This window comes from Sceloporus occidentalis, unplaced genomic scaffold (genome assembly GCF_023333645.1).
Source record: "Sceloporus occidentalis isolate IW3139 unplaced genomic scaffold, rSceOcc1.0.p SCAF_1, whole genome shotgun sequence".
Lineage (NCBI taxonomy): Eukaryota > Metazoa > Chordata > Lepidosauria > Squamata > Phrynosomatidae > Sceloporus > Sceloporus occidentalis.
Window position 1 is genome coordinate 8,645,286 of NW_028316981.1, and position 14,490 is coordinate 8,659,775.

General features: G+C 41.5%; 1 pseudogene across 1 annotated transcript in view; it reads right to left on the reverse strand.

Annotated features, from left to right (window-relative positions):
* Positions 1-5,188: 5,188 nt before the first annotated feature.
* LOC149320616 (uncharacterized) overlaps positions 5,189-14,490 on the reverse strand; it is a 30,239-nt pseudogene continuing 20,937 nt past the window's right edge. Inside the window, exon 6 of the transcript XR_016279477.1 lies at positions 5,189-7,161. The product of XR_016279477.1 is annotated as an uncharacterized LOC149320616 (transcript). The remainder of the gene's footprint in view (positions 7,162-14,490) is intronic.

Genomic DNA, 14,490 nt, shown 5'->3' on the forward strand with positions numbered 1-14,490 from the left:
GATTCGCTGCATTACAAACCTAGCCATGTTTATTCGCTAGGGTTAGGAGCACAAGGCCCCTATGAACATGGAAAAACCACAAATACCAAGAACACCATGTTTATACCTGAGAAGACACCTCTCTAGGAATCTCTAGGTCCTCGCAACTGTGGTCAACGTCCAACAGACACTGACCATCAATTCAAGTTGTGCTGGAGGAGCTACAAATGCCTAGTAGAGTATTCTCTCTAGGAATCTCTAGGTCTTTCAGTGCAACCTTTAGTTAAAGTTGGCCATAGAGTTGCACTGGAGGACCTAGAGATTCCTAGAGAGAACGTATTAATCAAATCCGTGAATAATCAAATCCGCAAATATCAAATCCGCAAATATGGAGGGATGAGTGTAGTGGGAGGGAAGGAGAGGAAGGACCTTGAAGCTCCCTGCATTTCCACCTCCTGCCAGGAGGGATTCCCAAAGGTCCTCCATTTTGAGCATGTCTCAGAAGCATGGTTTTTTACTTGTATATGAGTGGTTTTTAAAGCTTTTATCTCATCAGGTTCTTCCTTTTTCGGGAGTGTCCTCCATTTAGAATAACAATTATTAGTAGTAGTATTGTTGTTATTATACTGTGTAGATGCACCCTCATCTACGCCATTTTACTATGCCATTGTTGTTAGTGGGAATAAATCAACAACAACAATTAGTATTATTATTATGGAGTGTAGATACACCCTCAGCGTCAACCTATATCTTAATTCTCAGCAACAGAGCCAGTTTCTCTCTGTAGTTTACCTTACCTGGCTAATGCTCCTCTGCTACTTGCCAGATCTTTCTTTTGCAACTCAGTTCAGCATCAGCCATTCTCTTGTGGACTCCTTCCCCCTTTTACAATTTCAAAGATCCCTCATTTCTTTTTTTAAAAAAAACTAAACAAGTTCCTTTGGGAAAGTCCCTTTCAAAGCTGGATGATTTCTTTCTCTGTGTGTGCCTATGTGCAGCATCCGTGATTTCCATGCCTCACCATGTGACTGAAGGCAAGCCAGGCTCTTGGCAAGACAAAACCCGTCCAATTTGTTCTGAGAGCAAGGATGAACCACTGGCTTTTCTGCAAATAGGTTTTACACTTGAGCATTTGGGCTGCATCCGTAGTGCAGAAATAATCCAGTTAGACACTACTTTCACTGCCCTGGTTCCATGTTGTAGAATCCTGGGGTATGTAGCTTGTTGGGGCACCAGAAATTAACCACCCGCTCCAGTGAGTCCTTTTGGGACCAGATCAGCTCTAAGATAGTATGCCTCTAAAGTGGACAAATGATCTGGCTGCTCTTGGGGGATCTTCACGATAATGACCAGACCTCTAAGGTGCTCTATAGTGTAAAATAATAAAAATAAATAAATAGAGGATGGCCATATCTCAGGGCCTTACCCAGAGTTTCCACTTCCATGGGGTCATTTTCCAGTGGGAGTCAAAGCTGCTGGTTCTGGGGAGCTGAACATAGGCATAAGGAAAGGGTTGTGTTCAAATCTCCAGCTCATTTAATAGAGCAACAGCTTGCTACAATATGCAAGGATGAGCTGATCTGTTGATAAAACTTGCAAAAATTCTCCAGTGGGTATATGGATTTACTTACTTAGCTTCCACCTTCCGTCATAGTTGTTGCAGTGCCAGGAGTCACCCTCCACTCTACTCCACATTCACTCCCTGGCTAGAATTTGGCTAGGTTAAATATTCCTTATCCTGTCTTCTTAAGCAGGTGAGGGCGACTAAAATGGTGAAGGGTCTGGAAACCAAGCCCTATGAAGAATGACGTAGGAAGCTGGGTATGTTTAGCCTGGAGCAGGGCCGGCTCTAGGTATTTGGCCACCCTAGGTGAGAAATATTTTGGCACCCCGTCACCCCTCATAATTATTTTAAACCCTTGATTTGTTAAAGCTAAACATGACATAAAACTTAGGTTCCAATCTCTCGTCATAGTATTGAGAATTAAGTCAAAAAGCCAAAAAATTATACAAAAAAAGCCACCAAGCTGTCCCTAAATTTTGCCGCCCTGGGCGGCTGCCTAGTTCACTTATGGATGAGCCAGCCCTGGGCTGGAGAAGAGAACGTTAAGAGGTGATATGATAGCCCTGTTTAAATATTTGAAGAGATGTCATATTGAGGAGGGAGCAAGCTTGTTTTCTGCTGTTCCAGAGAATAGGACACGGAACAATGAATGCAAGCTGCAGGAAAAAAGATTCCACCTCAACATTAGGAGGAGCTTCCTGACAGTAAGAGCTTTTCAACAGTGGAACACACTCCCTCGGAGTGTACTGGAGTCTACTTCCTTGGAGGTCTTTTACAGAGGCTGGATGGCTATCTGTTGGGGGTGCTTTGATTGAGAGTTCCTGCATGGCAGAAGGGGGTTGGACTGGATGGCCCTTGGGGTCTCTTCCAATTGTATGATTCTATGAGACAGAATAATACCCTCAATTCACTTCCATCTCGGAACAGCTCCTTTAGCTGGGATGTCTTTTCTTAATTTCCAAACAGAAAGATATGTTTTGTGGGTAGGTAGTGTTTGAATGATAAACTGTGAGCAACTATGGTTAGGACTTCATGCATAACATTTGATGATACCACCATGGACCATCCCTAAGTCTTGAGTTTTTGTGCAGAAACCTCAGGGCCTGGGATAACCTTAAACCAGCAGTCTCAATAAAACATGATGGTTACCATGTCAAAAACCATCCATGTAAATTTAATTTGTTTTTACCATAGTCGTAGAAACTAATAGCTAGCTAAGTAGCTCTGCACTTTCTCTAAGGTGGCTAGACAGGAATCGAATACATCCCACAAACACCTCAAAAGTTTGCAGGGTATCAAGAGGTTAAATAATAATTTAAGAAATTCAAAGTATTGGATCACGTTTCCACATTTAATTCAAAAGACTTAAGATATACCTGCAATGAGGCATGACATATCTCAGTTAGATCATCTAGAAATAATCCAGGAGGTAAACTTTTCAAAATCCATCTACATGCCAATACATTTCACCAAGAGTTCAGTAGTGACTAACATTACTTAAGTATACAGTTTAATACAAGAAGCATAGGAATAAATAACAAAATATACATATAAAATTTGCAAATGTAAGATAAAGACAAAACTGTGATGTCTTCGGATCACTGCGTGTCGGATGATGGGTTTTTCTTGCACATGGGATCCATTTGCAGTGTCCACAAGGTCAGGTAAAATATAAGGAATATAAAACCCATGATGACGATGACTGGTAAAACAAGAGCGATGTGAATCATGATACTCAAAAGACGCTACTAAGGGGCACAACCAAACTGCAAGTCTCAAAGAGCTACTCAGCCTTAGTATCCCCTTAAATATCCACATATGGAGATATGCTGAACCAGCACTATGCTTCTCCCATGCAGAACAGCAATGTTGCGCAACAAATGTCAACAACTGGTTGCTGTTGTACAATGTGCAGTATACAACCAAATGCACAGCTGCAGTGTACTATACATAAACACAAAGCACAACTCTGCGGTATGCACAACTCCGCATACATGTTACCTGCCTGAGTTTTCACTCTCAGACTCAGAAAACCCCCTGACAGGGGTCAGAAAGAACTTGAAGGCACACAACAGCAATGACAACAAAGTTTTACCCTTGACTTATCTATAGGTCATATCAAAATCCATAAGTTGATCCCTAAACCTGCCCTTGACTTGTACATATGGCAGTGATTCACAAAATGGACAGTACCTCCCTTCTTGGGGGCCCTGGAAAAGTATTTCTTTGCCAAGAAGAAAAGTTGGAAGCTAGCTGCATTCCTCTTGGCCCCAGTGAAAAAGTATTGAGTCCTTCCTCACTAGAGAGAAGCTTCTCCCTTTACACCTGGTTACTTTGGGAGCAGCAACTGAGCAGTCAGTTCAGCAGCAACCAAGAAGGTTTTGGTATGCACTGGCCTATGCTGCAAGACATGAGGATGCTCAACTGGTTGCTCAGTCACTGCTCCCAGTCACCCCAAGAGCAGCAGCCAACCAGCCAACCAGCTGGCCTTCCTTTTGCTGTAAGGCTGGCGTGGGCAAGAAAGAGGAGCAGGCCTGGGACCCTGCCCTATTCACACATGAGAGGCTGAAGTGGAAGAGGAGGCAGTGGCGAGCCAGGCACAGCTGAGGTAGATGCCACTGGCCAGCTGGTTGCTGCACAGACAGTAGACCTAATATAAAAAAATAGGCATTGGGGGGCACCAAGGTTCAGTGGCGTCACTAGGGTTGGTGTCACTGGATGCAGTAACTCATGGTGTCACCTCTCCCCATTGACCTCTTCCCATTTCACACCATACAGAATCCTTAGTAACACTTTTTGCACTAATGTTACTCATAAATCATAATTCCCATCTACCACTGAATATAATGCTAATAGTTGTAGCAAAATTAAAATTATACCTTCAAATCACAATATTATATGCACAACCTAAACGTATTTACATATACATAGTGAAGATTTGGTTAAAATGTGACGTTTTTAAAGATTTTTTTAAAAAAAGAAAACAAATTAAAATTTTGAAATTTGAAATTTTAATTTTAAAAAATTCTGGAGCCTCTCCTTTCTCCTCCCACTGAGCTTCACCCCACTCCCACCATCTCTTAAAGCATTTTAAAGGGAAGCAGGTGAATGCCACACACAGTTTCTGCCAAAAGGTGTGAGGAGCAGTGGTGCCACCCCACCCTTAGGGTGTCACCTGTTGCGGTATGCACCCCCTTCACCTCCCTACTGATGCCACTGCTAAGGTTGCCGTCCAAGAGCAAAGGAGGACAACAGCCCAAAAAGGTTTGGGGACCACTGATATATGGTATGTATGTGCCACTAACAGAGTGCCGGGCATTATCTGCTCTAGACCACCAAAAGCAAAACAAAACCCTCAACCAGCTTTTTCCCAAAAGGAAGAAGTGGTATCCAACAGCCACCCATGCCATTTTTGTGTGAGAAGCCTTATTTTTAATCTAAAGCAGGGCAACTCATGGCCTTCCAAACGGTATTAGATTCCCACTCCCATCAGTTGTATCAAGGATAGTCAATGATACGGAATCGTGAACGGATGGATTTATTTTAGACCAGACTTGAGGAATCATGGGATTTGCAACCTAGCAACATATGGGGACTACACATTGCCCACCCATGATTTAAAGAACTATTGCATATAAAAAAAAAAACCAAGTTCGGTTTTAATTGATTATATTGTATAAAATATTCTAATTCTTTATTCTAATCAAGCCAGTGCATCAAATTTATTCTATTAAGAAAGCTAGTGTGGTGTAGAGGCTTGAGTGCTGGAAATACAACTCTGGAGAACAGGGTTCAGACCCTTGGGCAAGTTGCTCTCTCTCAAAGTATCCTCAATCCTAAATGGTGCAGTGTTTGTCTATTCCGCAGGTGACAAGGCACTCCAGCATACTCTGAAACATTCAATCGTGAAGAGACTTTGCCAAGGATTCACAAGTTGCAACATCTGTTATTTGCCACACTTTGCCCCTTCTGAAAGCCTTTAATTTCAACATGGAATTTTGCACGGTTGCTCTGATTAGCCCAAAAAACATTTCCTAAACTGGGCAGATTGATGAGTTCTATCTCTGGAAGAGATTTGCAAATAAACATTAAGAGTGAGTAAGGACCAGAACTTTCCCCTAGATGTTAGCTGCCTTCAAGTCAACTTCAATGCATGGAGGCCCTGTGGATGAGACAAATCCCTCTGTCCTCAACCTCTCTGCTCAGGTCTAGAATAGTTTAATTCCACTGTATGAGTTTTCTGCTTTTTGTTAAGATCTTAGAGGTGAGCAAAGCATTTCCTATGCTCCTGGTATTGGTATTTGTCCCCTTCTGTATGTTGTATGGTGGCTGACCCTCTGTGAACTACAAGAAAATTATTTCCCACATTCATGTCATTTGCATGGTTCCTCTCCAGTGCTGACTCCACGATGAATCATAAGGCTGACCCGTAAGCAATACACAGGTTATAGTCCTGGCATTTTTTAATTTTGTATGGATTCTGTTACATGCTGCAAAATAGAAACAGTCAGCAAAACACTCCTCTACTCTTGGCATCTGTATGGCTTTCCCTTTGTGTAAATCCTCTGATGTGTCACAAGGTCTGAGTTGCAAGCAAAACCTTTCCCACCTTCTTGACTATTTCTTTGATTTCTCTCCTGCACAGGCTCCAGATGAGTCATAAGGTCTGTCTAGAAAGCAAAGCCTTTTTAACAGTCCAGGTATTTCTAGGGTTTCTGTCTGGTGTGGACTCTTTGATGCTTGGTAAGGAGTGAATGACGAGCAAAACATTTTTCACATTCTGGGCATTTGTATGGTTTCTCCCCTGTATGGATTCTCTGATGGCCTACAAGATCTTGTTTTTGCGTAAAATATTTCCCGCATTCCTGACATCCATATGGTTTTTCACCTGTGTGAACTCTCAGATGCCTTACAAGATGCGAATTGCAAACAAAACCTTTACCACACTCCTGGCATTTGAATGGTCTTTCTCCTGTATGGCGCCTCTGGTGGCTGACAACCTGTGCGCTGCTGGCAAAGTATTTCCCACATTCCTGGCATTTGTATGGTTTCTCTCCTGTGTGGATTCTTTGATGCTTTGCAAGATCTTGCTTTTCAGCAAAACGTTTTCCACATTCTTGACATTTGAACAGTCTCTCTCCCGTGTGGAGTCTCTGATGCTTTGCAAAGTATGAATGATCAGCAAACACTTTCCCACATTCTTGGCATTTGTATGGTTTCTCTCCTGTATGGACTCTTTGATGAGTAAGAAGGTTTGAGCTGCAAGCAAAACATTTCCCACATTCCTGGCATTTGTATGGTTTTTCTCCAGTGTGGACTCTCTGGTGAGTCACAAGATCTGACTTCCAGGCGAAACATTTTTCACACACTAAGCACTTGTACGGTTTTTCCCCTGTGTGGATTCTTTGATGCTTCACATAATCTGATTTCTGAGCAAAACATTTCTCACACTCCTGGCATTTGTGTGGTTTCTCTCGTGGTTGGAGTTTCTGGTGGCTCTCAAGACACAACTTGGGATCTAAGCAGTCCCTTTGTTTCTGTCGCGAGTGGATCCTCTTGTGATGTATAAGTGCTGTTTTTTGGGCAAAAAGATCCCCACAAATGGTACATTTATATGGCTCTTCATCATCAATGCCATCCTCTTCTACATGAAGTAGCTTGTGTCTGTCAAGATCCAATAAGAGTAGAAAGCTCTTTCCACACTTGGTGCATATATTTGTTTTCTTGCACTTATCTGCTATGAAAAAGAAGAAATAGACAAGACTGAATTCCAGTGTGAAGGTGAAGGAACCTCAGGGAGCAGAAATGAAATGAACTAAAGCGATGCTGATAGAAAAGCAACATTGAGAAAGACGGGATCCTCTGTATCATTTTCCACTTAGTAGGTCTTTTTGGCTCCATGTGGAGGCTTTTTAAGTCTACACTAGCCAAAGAACCCAAACCTCAGAGTGGGATTTCTTTGTCTCCCTCCACCTCCCCATTCCTCAGCTTTTTCTCATTTGTTCTGGTCTTTTTCTCTCTATACTCTAGTAAACATTGAGGCTGTACCAGTTTTGCCTGGGTTACAAGCTTCTTTTCCCTTGTTCAACACTGTGTTGTTTTTCTCCTCTATTCCGCCACTGTCTTTCTTTTGCTGCTATTCTTTTCCATCAACACAGGCATTGTTCAGCCTTTCTATCTACTAACCCTCCTCCATAGCCTCTCAAGAATGTCATATTCTAGTTTCCAAAACTATATATTTATTTAAGGTGTTTCCATATTGCCTCCCAGCCCACAAGGGCTCCCAAGGCAATTAACAAATAAAAGCAATAAAACCAGTACAATTAAAAAACACATTAAAATACTCTTTAAAAACTTTTTCAAATAATCTAACATCCTTTAATAGGGAGTTCCACAATCAGGGTGCTGCTACAGAGAAAGTCCTGTTATGGCTGCACTTCCACTGCAGAATTAATGCAGTTTGACACCGCACTGGCTCCATCCTATGGAACCTTGGGATTTATAGTTTTTTGTGGCACCAGAGCTCTCTCTCAGAAAGAAGGCTAAATATCTCATAAAACTTAGAATTCCATAGCATTAAGCCATGGCAGTTAAAGCAGCATCAAACTGCATTAATTCTGCTGTGCAGATGCAGCATATGCGTACATGCCAATTTACCTTTTCAGTGTCTTGGGACATACAACAGGGGCTCCTCTGAGGTTCTCAAATTTTGGGCAGGCTCAAAATCAGGATATAGTCCTATTTTGCAAATCAAAGCAGTTTTGATAAAAAGGTGTGGTTTGGCTGCTGCGGAGTCCCTTGGGAGCAGAAAAGGGTGACTGCAGACCACCCTTTCAGCGCAGTCTGTACACCCCTATATTTCTTAAAACTATTTTCAAGCTGTGTAGGTTGAATCCATGGATAAAGAATCCATAGACACAGAAAGCTAACTGTATATGAAACACAAATGAATGTCGTGTTTAGACTTGGGTCCCATCTCCAAGATATTTCATTATGTACATGAAAATATTCCAAAATCCAAAAAACTCCAAAATCCAAAACACTTCTGGTCTCAAGCATTTCAGACAATGGAAACTCAACCTGTACACTTTTTTTCATAATAAAACAGGCTCAATGTAGCACACAGGAACATCAGGGGAAAATAATTAATACCAAACAACTCTAGGCTAAACATCTGATATTATATATATATATATATATATATATATATATATAGTAAGCTTGTTATAAACTTCAAGTGACATTAATCACTGTCTCACCTGATTGCTCACCAGCAATATTTCCGCTTTCCTTGGATCCCTTGTGATCTAGGGCACAAAACTCCTCTTCCTCCTCTTCTTTTATTATAATATTAGAAAGTCCTGAATCAACAGAAAGTGCAAGAGAAAGAGGTCAGTAGGTAAGAGCAATCCACTTATGAACATCCAAGAGGGTGGTGAGGGGGGAAGGGGGATGGCAGGGGGGTCTTCAAAGTACTGGTGCACAAGAAAGATAAGGGCAACCATCAGCATTTAGGACCATGGTGTGGATGAGGGTTGCATGAAACTTCTTTTCAGAGTCCCTTAAAACTACTGCACAGCCCCACTGATCGCTTCATGTGGTGGTGTCCCCTGCTCTTTATCTGCCAGCATGAGCTGACTCCCTTAGCCACATCTTTTGCTAGTAGTGGCCGTCGCAGTTGGGAAACTTGCAATGCTGGGCACAGGGCATTGCTTCTGTGACCTAAAGAGATGCCATTTGGGAAAGACTGATTGACTGGAGCAAGAAGTTACAACATGTGGTGGCATGGGAAAAGCGGCGGCAAAAAAATGAGGTTTCCAAACTCGTAATTGGTTGACCAACTGAACCCAAACAGTGCTCAGCCATGGCTCCTCTTCTTGGAAAGAAGTGACCAGTGGGCTGCCACAGAGTTCTGTGCTATTCAACATCTTTATCAATGACTTGGATTAAGGATTAGAGGGCATGCTTATCTAATCTGCAGATGACATCAAATTAGTAGTAGCTAATACCCCAGAGGACAAGATCAAAATTGAAAAAGACCTGAATAAATTAGAAAGCTGGGCCAAAGCTAACAAAATGAATTTCCACACAGAAATAATAATAATAATAATAATAATAATAATAATAATAATTTGTTTTATTTATATACCGCTATTCCAAAGATCATAGCGGTGAACAGCAAGTAAGCTTGCCCCCAACAGTCTGGGTACTCATTTTAGCGACCTCGGAAGGATGCAAGCCTGAGTTGAGCTTGGGCCCTTTTGCTGGTCTTGAACTCGCAACCTTGTGGTTTTGAGTGAATGGCTGCAGTACAGGCATTTAACCACTGCGCCACTAAGGTACTGTTAGGGCGTGGAAAGAAGCGCTGGGTCCACCACGGCCACCTACAGAGTTGAACCACGTCGACAGGATGCCAGGGAGAAGGAATCTGAAGAGATGTCTGCAAAGGTATTAAGGCCAAGAAGAAAAATATTCCTTCACCACTGCAAACGGCCTTAAGCTCCCGGTTTGAAAAATAACGACAAGAGCACTTCAAGCCTTCACTCTACACGAGGGCCTCAATAAATAAGTTACTTTAATAAATAAGTTACTTTGCCAACCAAACAACCATAACAACAAAAACAGAGGCAGTTACTCTAACACCAACTATCATAACTGATACACTCTCTCTCAGAAGGACTGACAGCATCAACATTCCATAATTCAAGTGTCAACTGTCAACTGCCACTGGAACTGTAATAGGTTCCGCTACAGCTCTATCTTGTGGACACATAAATGTCATTTCCTATTACACCACAGTTTTTACATATATATATTATAAAGAGAGACGACACTCACAAAGAAGAGGTAGCGATCTTGGCATTGTCACCCAATACATTCCAAGACTTTGAGAGAATAATGAAAAATGTGGATAGTAGCAAATGCTTTATTTATTTATACCTGAAATGAATGAAGCCTTGGCCTTCTGGCCCAAGCGTAACACAGAATCACACCAGAGGACCTAGAGATGCCCAGAGAAGTGTTCTCTCTCTCTAGGCATTTCTAGGTTCTCCAGCCCAATTCTATGGTATGCTCAGGCTGGAGGCTGACCATATAATCACATTGAAGGACCTAGAGATGCCTAGAGGACACATATTTTTTGGTGCAGCAGGTAAGTGAAACTATGGAAAGTGAGTCAGTAGATATGGGTGCCGTAATTTATTTTTAAACACAGGCTAATGAAAGATTTGCCTCAACAAAATGACGCTATCGAGTGAATGCTGAAAAATGACTGATGTGCTATTTTTATTTATTTAATTTAATTAATTTATTTCATTTGTATAGCCCCTTTCACCCATGAGAGACGCAAGGCGTCTCACAGATAAAAATTATTTTAAGAGGAAATAACTTTAAAAGGAAATAACTGGATGCTATGCAACAAATGACAAAGAGCTGCACACCTATGGGACAAAATTCTAGGCATAGGGAAAGGCCTTTAGTAAGCAATACTAGTAAGCCAGTGTGGTATAGTGGTTTGAGCATTGGATTAGGACTCTGGAGACTAGGGTTTGAATTCTGGCTCAGCCATGGAAAGCCAATGGGTGACCATGGGCAAATCACATTCTCTCAACCTCAGAGGAAGGCAATGGCAACCCCCCCTCTGAAGAAACTTGCCAAGAAAGCCCCTTGCTAGGTCACCTTTGAGTTTCCATAAGTTGGAAATGACGTGAAAGCACACAACAACAACCAGTACTTCACCTGAGCTTGTCCCTGGGAAGGTCTCAGATTCAGGTAGATGCTGGTCACAGGGCTCTTCTTCTGGTTCCAGTTTGATGATCACACCAGGAACCTCTGATCCACAGAGATGGGGTAAGGAAAAGGGGATTAGATGGGAAAATGGCCCAGAGAGGAAGCGATAAATCCAGAATATCTACCCTGAATGTGCACTATGGTTTTAATACAGAGGTGGAATCCAGAAAGAAAGAGGTCCATTGATCCTCATTTAACGAAAGGGTCAGGAGATGACATGACCAAAAGCTTTGTTGAGAAGCTGTCTTCTCTGGCTTTTCCTTCCTGTTTTTCTTTTTTTAAAAGACCATTTTAAATTGAATGAGATAAGAACATCCAAGTAGATTCAAATATGGAAGAACACAGAACTAAAAAGAAAACTCTGTACTGGTTGAGTCTCCCTTTATCCAAAATGCTTGGAACCAGAAGTGTTCTGTATTCCCCCCGCCCCCCAGACTTTGGAATACTTGTATTTACATATACATAAACTGGCTGGAGAGTGAGGATTTGTGAAATGGCAGGAGTGGTGGACTCTCACCATTTTGCAGATCCTTGCTTCCCTCTCTTTCTCCAGCCTCCAAATACAATACAGGTACATACTATAGGTTTGAGCGTTGGGCTACGACTCTGTAGACCAGGTTCGATTCTCAGCTCAGTCATAAAGCCCATTGGGTGACCTTGGGCAAGTCACACTCTCTCAGCCTCAGGGGGAGGCAATGGCAAACCTCCTCTGCACAAATCTGGTGAAGAAAACCTCATGTCAGGTTCTCCTTAGGGTTGCCATGAGTCGAGAATGACATGAAGGCACACAACAACAACAAACTTGCCTTCACTAAATTGCCCAAATCTTGGGTCCAAAACACACTGCAGAAATAATCCAGTTTGACACCTCTTTAATTGCCCTGGCTCAGTGCTAGAGAAATCTGGGAACTGGGCTTTGTGAGACATTTAGCCTTCTCTGCCAGAGAGCTCTGGGGCCACAATACAACTTTCAATCATTCAATACAATCTTTCTCTGAAGATGCCAGCCACAGATGTCACCAAAATGTCAGGAATAAACTCTTCTTGATCTTTACCTTCATTGTCTTGCGATGTGACCTCCATTTTCTCGCAGATCAGCTAACCTGGAAACCATGCGTCTTGCAGAAGCCAAGAGACCAAGGGAGGCTTGATGGGTGGAAATCCTACACAAGGAGAGAGAAAAAGAGGGAGATAGAGAGATGTATTCCGTGTGTATGTGTTAGAATCTGAGTTATGGATCCCTATAGAAACCAAACCAAAGCAATGAATGTTCTTTGCCAATAAGAGTACTTTTTGGAAATTCAGTACAAATTGAATCTCTCTTATCTGAAATCCTTGGGACCAGAAGACTGGAAAGATTATCTTCCTTTTCTTGAAAGTAGAGCTTTCTGCTCAGGACCAGGGTTGTGGGGGGGAAAGGAGGGTTAAAATCAAAACAAAATGGAACCACTGATATAAGATACACAATTTTACTACTCCATTGTATATAATGGGGACACCCTTGGACTTTAAAGCACATTTTGGGGGTTTAAATCAGTTATTCTACTGATTATTATTATTATTATTATTATTATTATTATTATTATTTCTTACCCGCTTCTCCCTATGGATCAAGAAGGAGCAACAACAATTAAGCAACAAACAACATAAGTTAAAACACGTCAGTGAAAACACACATCAGTTTATAGGGACAAATAAGTTGTGCCCATATTAAAATAGTCCACATCTAAAATCCATCATTTAAAATTCACAACTTATATATAATTGTCTGGTTATCAATCTAGCTGCTGCATTTTGCACTAGCTGTAACTTTTGAGTCATCTTCAAGGGCAGCCCTACACAGAGTGCATTGCAGCAGTCTAGTCAATGTGTGAACTGCCGTTGTTGTTGTTGTGTGCCTTCAAGTCATTTCTGACTTATGGCAACTCTAAGGTGAACCTCTCACAGGGTTTTCTTAGCACAATTTGTTCAGAGTGGGTCTGCCATGGCTTTCATCTGAGGCTGACAGAGCGTGACTTGTTCAAGGGTTGTTTTGTTGTTGTTGTTTGCATTCATGTTTTAATGAAAACAATTTGAATTCAGCTTGTTATTCTAATACTGTGAAATATTATTTTATGTATTAGAAGGCTTGATTATCCATGTGTTGTGGGTTTTTTTTTTTTGCATTGTTTTAATAAAAACAATTTGAATATGGTTCATTATATTAATACTGTGAAACATTGTTTTATGTATTAGAAAGCTTGATCCGCCATGTTTTAATGCTTTCTAACATGAACAAAGTTATTAGGCTCCTTTTCTGGGGTGTTTAGGCAATTGTGTTCATAGGGATTATCAGTTTGCAAATGGGCTGGGAACCTTGTGATATTTAAATTTTAAGGTCTTTGTATTTTTAACAGATTTTATTTTAATGCATAACTGCTTTTAACTTTTAAAAAGGTTTAATAGTGTGTGTGTTTTTAATTTTCCATTTATACATTTTAATGCTGTACTGTTTTTAAATTGTATTGTTTTAAATCTGCTGTTCTCCGATTTGAGTCCCTATATTGGGAGAAAGGTGGGATATTAGAAAATAAAATGATAATGATAATGATAATGATAGGGACTAAAGGTTTTTGGATATAGTTCAGATGTTATGGCCACTAGCTTAAATAATAGTTGTTCTGGGAAAAGTGCTCTTCTAAAGCAAATTCTTTTGGCCGAACTTATATTAATGGAAGGATTTATTATATATATAATATTTATTTATATCCCACTGAGACTCAGGGTGGCTTACAACATTAAAGAACAGTACAGTTAAAAGCATACAAAAGCAATACATTTAGTCTTCTCCACCAAAGCTGAAGCCACAGAAAACTACAGATCCCGGGACTCTCTTAGCATGGAGCGGTGGCACTTAGAAATGGTGCCAAGCTGCTTTATTTCTATGGGGCAGAGGAGGTGGGAGTGCTGGGCCATGCCTCTGGAGGCCAGGGTGCAGATCCCTGCTGGGCCATGGACTTGGGGCAAGAAGTCACACTCTCTCAGCCTCAGGGGGAAGCAATGGCAAAGCTCCTCACCATACAGTCAGACACAACCAACCCCTCTCCCCTCTGGCCCTGCTCTGCTCCTGGCTCCCCAACCACACTCTGCTCTGTGCTAAGGGATCCTGGGAGCTGTCT